Below are 8,420 nucleotides of genomic sequence, written 5' to 3'. Positions count from 1 at the left end.
CTAATTGACTACCCAGCCCTCAAAGATAGCAGCACCCACAGCCAATAAGGAGGGAATATGCTAATTGACTGCCACACCCTCAAAGATGGCGGTGCCCACAGCCACAAGATGGCCAGCAGGGGAGGGCAGTTGGGGGTGACCAGGCCTGCAGGGAAGGGCAGTTGGGGGGGACCAGGCTAGCAGGCGAGGGCAGTTGGGGGTGATTGGGCTGGCAGGGGAGCAGTTAGGCATCGATCAGGCCAGCAGGGGAGTGGTTAGGGGGTGATCAGGCTGGCAGGCAGAAGCAGTTAGGGGCAATCAGGCAGGCAGGCAGGTGAGCAATTGGGAGCCAGCAGTCCCGGATTGTGAGAGGGATGTCCAACTGCCAGTTTAGGCCCGATCCCTATGGGCCCAAACCAGCAGTCGGACATCCCCTGAAGGGTCCCAGATTGGAGAGGGTGCAGGCTGGGCTGAGGGACACACACACACACACACCCCAGTGCACAAATTTCGTGCACTAGGCCTCTAATTACAACATATTTTGGAATCTCAGAGTTTCTGTTCACTTAGTTCTTGGTCCACAAATATGCTATAAGGTTGAGTACATATGACTTTTCTTCATAATTAAATGGAATATTATATTCCATAAATTATTTAGAAAGAATTAATTTAATTTCAGTAATTAAGGTTACTGTGTGTTTCAGATAGCACAGCTATTTTTATAGGTATTGGTCCCTGAGTGATTGTGTGAAAGCAAAATCCCTGATGACCTTTATTAGAAATGCAGAATGAAAAATAAAGATTTGTTAAATGACTGATATTTCAAGGTAATTTATTGCTGCAACATCACCTATCAACCCTAATATAGGCTATGAATCTAAAGATGGAGCAAATCTGTATGAAAGGGTGTTTAGCTTGAACTTTATCAAGAATGGTTGTTACTTGGAAAGAAAATAAAGCATTCTAAGCTAGGATGTGTGACTTTTACCAAAAGGAGAGATGTGATGTCCATGTAAGTAAAAGAGGAGAATGACAAATGTAAAGAAAGCTTTAGAAAATACTGGGGAACATGGCTGGTCGTATAGTATAATACCAGGTCATATAGAGCCTTTGAAACCCAAGCATTACATAAGATACTTTAACTGCAAGTACAAAGCTGATATAAGACAAACAGAAGAAATTATTAAAATGATATAGAGGGGTTTAAATGAATCCAAATTCAAGAATGCCTCCAAGGCTCAAAAAAGTTGAAAACCAGATCTGGTAAAGTTGGTAGAAGTAATGTCTCTGAATATCTCCCTTCTACTTCTTTTGAAATGTTCTCTCTCTCTCTCTCTCTCTCTCTCTCTCTCTCTCTCTCTTCCCTCACTCTCTGTCTCTCTCTCTTTCTCCAGGCTGGCTTTCTCAGCTTTTACTTACATATTATAATTCCTGATACAGACTGGTCTTTTTGAGATGCCTATGTCATATCCCAGGAGAGATGACCTTTGGGCATTGTATAGGTCAGATGACCACCCACTCTGCTATAGGCCAGGAAGGAGGATCACATCATACATACAGGGATGCTGGGAGCTAACTCTGAATCAAGGGTCCCTCAGAGGGAGATTATCTTGTGGGCTGGATTGGCCCCAGCAGTTGCCCACTACAGAGAGTATAATAATGATTATTTCTTATTTGATATTACAGAAGTTGAGTATTAGATGGTCATTCTATTTCTTAATCAGTTAAAGGCATATCCTTTTTATGAAAAAAAAATATTTGTTAATGAAGACAATCATTTCCTCAAATTTTAAAGATAAATACACATTGACCTTATAACTTTAGTAAATGAAACATTAATACCTCTATCTGGCCAATAATGGGAATTTCCCCTATCTTTAAACATTTAAGTAAGAAAGTTTTCTGTTTAACTTTTCAAGCTATGAATAATATATTTTTCATATATTTTTCTCATTTGGAATTTATATCCTCTTTTGATTCAATCCTGCAGGAAATGATCATTGGATGAGGTTGAGAGGACCTGAGTCTGAGAGTTGGAAGACCTGTTCTGAAATTGTAATTCCACCTTGAGCAAAGGATGTAGGCAGTGTGAATCTTTGTTTCCTCAGACATACATTGATTTTTTAAAAAATATTTAATAAACAGGGTTATGACCAACATAAGAAAGCATCATTCGGATCAGGCTAGCCACTAGAGACAAAGGACTGATGCATGTATGTCTCCTCACATCACATGACATCCTGTGGAGCAATGTGATTGGCTGAATACCACTAACTCCACCAGGAGCCTGGGCTCCACAAGAAGGATCTTGCCCTCCATAGCTGCATTCCCTTCCTGTGGTGCTTTGCACTGTGGAGGATGGGGACACCATCTGAGTGTAGACACCAGAAACTGACTGGGGTGTAGCTGTTCTGGGGTTTCTCAATGACAGCAGCCCTTCACAAAGCTACCTTGTGGGGAGTTGATCTTTCTGTGAAGCCAACCCTTAATTATTTACTGATCTGAATAATTTTCTGATTCCAGGGTAGTATCTGTCATTACCCATCAGCAAATAGAAAGGCACACGTGATCCAATAGTCCTTGCTGCCATCTGTAATAATAAGAGCATAATATGCTAATTAGACCAGACACCCTTCTGGAGGACCTTCCGGATGAAGCCGGGGCTGCGAGGGAAGCCCGGGTCCCAGGTGCCAGAGGGAAGCTGGTGCCGGCAGTCAGGGGAAGGAAAGTCTACTCTTGCATGAATTTCGTGCATTGAGCCTCTAGTCACTTAATAAGAAGTTTAGTGCTCATGTTTTCAAAGAAATACATGTTCTCCCATAAGAACCAAAACTACATGAGTGTAAACCATGACTCCTTTGGGAACAACTTCCACTGACATTTCTGATTACATGGCCATATCAATATTAGTGTCTCCCATCAAAATCCTAAGGTGGAAATAATTTGCCTTTTTCCCCTTTTGTATTACCTGTATCTTTCACAGTGCCTACATCAGAATACAGATATTCAATAAGTATTTACTGGACAAAGGACACACAAAATATTTCCCTGTAAAACAAACACTGAAAAAAGAGAAACAAAGATTTGAAAAGTAAGCATGCAAATGAGTAGCTTGAGACTTTAATAAAGTTCCACTGCTCTAAGGAGTGTTTTTCTGTAAAAAGAACAATAGGGGTCTTTAAGTAATATTATGTGCCCTTCCCGTCTAGCCAAGAAGCTTTTGCTCTTTTTGGCTAATACCTATCATCAAAGGGGATGTGATGCTTTGGATTTATTGTATTTGATATTCACTCAGCTCTTTACTCTGTAGATTTATGTCTTTTACCATCTTTGGGAAAATTTTTCATCTGTTATTTCTTTGAATAAGTTTTCAATTTCATTCTCTTCCCTCTTTGGGGGACTCTACAGTCATGATTTTTAGTACAGATTCCTGGGACTCCCCCCACCACCACCACAGCCCATTTTCTTTCTATTATTGAGATAAGGTAAAATCTATTGACCTATCTCTTCTCTGTCATCTCCACTCTACCACTGAGACCAGCAAGAAACATCAATTGGCTGCCTCCTGCACACCCCCTACTAGGTATCAAGTCCGTAACCCAGGCATGTGCCCTGCCTGGGAATGGAACCATGACCTCCTGGTTCATAAGTCAGTGCTCAACCACTAAACCACACCAGCCAGACTTTACTCTTTATTTTGAAGGACAATTTTATCCCAAAAAATGAATGCCAATATTTTGATCTGTTCAGTAAAGGTGGAAAGATAGTCAAGATCCTAGTTTTGAATGTTACAATATGCTGTAAAAGCATATAAAATGTACAGTTATATGAAATGTGAGTACTCCATGTTTCTAGCACATATTTACATCTTTCTTATTAGATGCTTTACCAGAACTTGTGATATTTTCAATAGCCTCTGTAATTTTTTTGAATTAGTGATGAGTGGCTCTTACCTGACATATCTGATTTTCCCACATAAGTGCAAAGATTGCACTTGAAATAGTAAACAACATCTTTAAAATATACCTGAACAAATGGGTTTTTGGGGGGAAGAGATTTTTTGTTTTAGGTCTTAATGGTGTCATGAGAAAAAATATTTCATATTAACTTTTCTTGAATGATGTGTCAGAAAACCATGGTTGAACAAACACTTTGCTTGAGAATAGCCATAGTTGTAGCATGTAAATTAGTGAAATTTTTAAAGATCTTTGGTAAAATTTATATGATTTGTTAAAGTGAATTTGTTTATCATTGGTAAACATAATAATTAAGTTTCAGTTACAAGGGGTGCAGGACTATCACAAAAGGTGAAAAACGCTGAGTTCAGATGACTTGAGGATGAAAAGAAACTGGTTATAGGTAAAGTTCTTCATTTCGTAAAATGCTCAACAGTGAAAAAAATATTCACATGAAAGAGTTTAAAGAATAAATGGCCTGAAATTGCCTCTTCTTTCTTTAGAAAATAGACACAATGTGGCTCTTTGTAGCCACAGATCTCTTCCGTAATTGAAATGATAAATAAATGGAGCCGGGCAAACTCGAGGTGGTTTGGAATTTGAGCTGGGAGTATTACATTTACACTTTCCAAGTTTCCTTTCTTAACTTGTGACTCTGGGGCTGAAATAATGATCTCTTTTTTTCCCCTTTAAAATAAATCTTTCCCTGCTTCTAACTACCAGGGGAATATTATGAAAACATTCAGAACTAACATTATAGAACTAACATAGCTAAAAACCATGCATCAGCATTGTGAAAAGGCCTGTAATCCCAGAGAGAGAGAAATTCCAAACATTATCAGCCGTGCAGGGCTGTTTACTGTTGATTCTGAGAAACAGTAAGTTTGGGGTTCTTGCCTGCTCATTTAGCGAAAATAAAACTTTTTTTAAAAAGGAAGGAGAAATAAAAAAAGAAAGAAAAAGAAAACAGGAACCACATAGAAAACACTTCCCATGTTACCCTTCACCTTGGTCCTCCATGACCAAACAACCTGAGGTGAGAACTTTCATCAGGAGAGGTGGGGAGGACCGCTTGAAAAGAAGGAGGGACAGAACAGGACCTTCAGGCCTCTGGGGTGTTGCCTCCTCCATGCTGCTTTGCTCATCCAGAAAAGAATACAGATGTCGGTTTTACTCTGCTGTGCCTTCTCAGAGTGGAATTGAGCAGCTCAGGTTAAAAAAGCAGATGTCCGCCCTAACTGGTTTGGCTCAGTGGATAGAGCATTGGCCTGTGGACTGGAGGGTCCCAGGTTCGATTCCAGTCAAGGGCATGTACCTTGGTTGGGGGCACATCCCCAGTAGGAGGTGTGCAGGAGGCAGCTGATCGATGTTTCTCTCCCATCGATGTTTCTAACTCTCTATCCCTCTCCCTTCCTCTCTGTAAAAAATCAGTAAAATATATATTTTAAAAAAAAAGATGTCCTCAGAACAATTATGACTGCCTCCCCACACACAGAAAATTAAACCAAATGCTACTATCTTGCCACAAGTCATCTGGTTCCTTTCACTTTTTAGTTATTTTTAGTACTAGAGGCCTGGTGCATGGATTCGTGCACCAGTGGAGTCCCTTGGTGTGGCCTGTGGGGATCTGGGAAGGAGCTGCTCCCGCTCATCCTGGCCCTGCTGTTCCTGGTCAGCTGAGTGGGACTCCCACTGTGGGAGCGCACTGACCACCAGGGGGCAGCTCCTGTGTCGACCTGTCGCTTAGGCTCTTATATATATAGTTTCACTGTGTATAGTTCTATCACAGCATGCACAACTGTGTGTGTGTGTGTGTGTGTGTGTGTGTGTGTGTGTAGGAGGAGAGGAGGGGTAATTCTTTGTTTTGCTGTATCATCATTTGATTATGAACTCCTTGACAATAACCATGAATCCCTAGCAGCTTGAAAAATACCTGGCACATAGTAAGCATTCAATGGTAAAATAATTATTATGTATTGAGCAACTACTAACTCTGATAAATGGAGCGAATTTTACATGGCTTGCAAACAGAGGTTTAAAGGAATTAAGTAACTCATCCAGGGTCACCAGCAATTAAGGGCAAGTTGGCCCCAGGTGCTAGGCTCCTGACAAGTAATAAAGCCTCCCAAATTTATTGAATGGAAATAGGAAGCTCTTTTACTTTCTTCCCATTGGGGATGGAGCCCACAGCCTGGGCATGTGCCCTGACCCCGCGAATGAAACCATTCATAATTCAAAGCTCAGCCACTGAGCCACACCTGTCAGGAAGCCCGCTCAGTCATTTCACAGATCATCCCAGCAGGAGGGAACGTTCCCTCTGAGGTTAAAATAGGCACCCCAGTGAACTGAATTCCCAGAGTGGAGCTCTCAGGGACCATCACCCCACTTAGGAACAACTCTGACTGCTCCAAGGACAACAAGCGTTCCAGGCATGTGCCCCTCACCACCCGAAGTCCGGGTCCTCTGTCACTGCCTGAATAATCATTCCCATTGGGCCACACCAGAGCAATCTGACTCCATTCCATCCTTCTCTCCGAATCCTTTCCCTGGGCCTTCCGGAACTACCTTTTGCAATCGGACGGTAACCTCAACCTCATTTCTGAAAGCTGTTGTTTCATTTTTCCTCTTAACACACCATCTACTCAAGGCCAGGAGGTGGATTAAACAGTGGAACCTCACTGTTGTGTCCAACCATTCTCCTTTGTGCCCCTTCAGAGCCCAGAGCTGGACAACTCGCGTCCAGCGCATCTCAGGCCCTGCGGCGGGACTGGCAGGCCTGGTGAGAAACGCCGAGGAAGGCAGAGAAAGGGAGAACAAAGCAGTGCCTCCCCCATATCCGTGGGGATGGGCTCCCAGACCTGCAGTGGACGTCTGAAACCAGAGAACCAAACCCTAAATAGACCGTGTTTTTCCTATACGTACACAGCTGTGATAAAGCTTCATTTATAAACTAGCACAGTAAGATAGGAACGCCCGTAACTACTAATAAAACAGAACCATTATAACAATATACTGTAACAAAAGTTATATGAATATACTCTCTGTCTCTCTCACAAAATATCTTACTGAACTGTACTCACCTTTTCACTGAAAGGAAGCACGTTATGGCCTCTCGTTGGCATATCTGGCTTGCCAGCATCGCTACTCTTGGGCTTCGGGGATATTTAAGTAAAAGAATGGTTATTAAACACAAGCACTGTGCTGCTAGAACGTTCCACCTGGTAACCAAGATGGCTTCGGCGTGACTACGCTCGCACGTGGAGACGCTGCATCTCATCTCGCGGGAGGGAGCTGTGTGTACCGAGATTTCATCACTATGCAGAACAGCCGTAATTCAAAACTTAAGAATTGTTTACTTCTGGGTTTTTCCATTTATTATTTTTTAAATATTTGTATTGATATCAGAGAGGGAGAGCGAGAGGGAAATAGAAACATTAATGATGAGAGAGAATCATTGATCGGCTGCCTCCTGCACGCCCCACACTGGGGATCCAGCCTGCAACCCGGGCATGTGCCCTGACTGGGAATCAAACCGTGACCTCCTGGTTCATAGGTCAATGCTCAACCACCGAGCCATGTGGCCGGGTTCCATTCCATTTATTATTTTCAGGCCATGTTTAACCGCAGATAATCCAAACCAAGGAGAGCGAAACTGCAGGTAAGAGAGGACTGCGGTACAGCAGTTTGGGGTTTTTCACCAAATATTCTCTCCCTCTCTGTCACCGCAGGTCCTCTCATTTACCTGGCAGGGCTGGTGGACCATGGAGGGAGGGCAGGTGCCTGCTCCTGGCCCAGTGCTGATACGCACCTCCTGATGCTTTCGTCCTGGACCAGCAGACCACACGCCTTAGGCCTCAGTGCCCCTAACCTGAAAGCCACATGTGAGTCTCCATGGTGCTTCAATGCATTCTGCAGGAAAAACACTGCTCATCACAATGGAGGAGAGGAAAAAAAAATCCGAATTCTTATTTCCCCTGAAGCTTCAGAAGTTCTTGAAGTGCAAAGCAGAGAGAAGGGCTCAGTGTGCGTTCCAAGCCTGTCTGAGAGTGGCAGGCAGCACTCATTAGGCGGGATCCTGAGGAAGCCTCTTCCTCTAAAGGCAGGAGGCACGGTAGCCGCTGATAGGGCAGACGTGTTTGTTTTAACCTGGACTGGGGTAGGAAGATTGCTTGGGGTCAGAGAATGACCCTGCCCCAGGCATCTCTCTCTCTCTCTCTCACCTTCCCCTTTTCTCTCTTTGTTAAAATACAGCTTTACATCAGGAAGCGCCCAGCTTCATAACGATAGAGACTGCCTCTGTGCAGATATAATCTCTGATTGATGGGGTGTGGAAAGGGAAGGAAAAAGACAAAAGAGAATTTATTATTTCACTCCAAGATTCAAATCTGTCAGGGGCCTGCCAGTCTCCTTAGGCATAAAATGGGGCAAGGCAGAGGTCAGCACCTTGTGGTGATGTTTCACTTGCCGCCCCCCCTCCCCCCACCT

This window comes from Myotis lucifugus, unplaced genomic scaffold, assembly GCF_000147115.1.
Source record: "Myotis lucifugus unplaced genomic scaffold, Myoluc2.0 scaffold_16, whole genome shotgun sequence".
NCBI classification, from domain to species: domain Eukaryota; kingdom Metazoa; phylum Chordata; class Mammalia; order Chiroptera; family Vespertilionidae; genus Myotis; species Myotis lucifugus.
The sequence above is the reverse complement of the archived record's forward strand: the minus strand, read 5'-3'. Positions refer to the sequence as shown.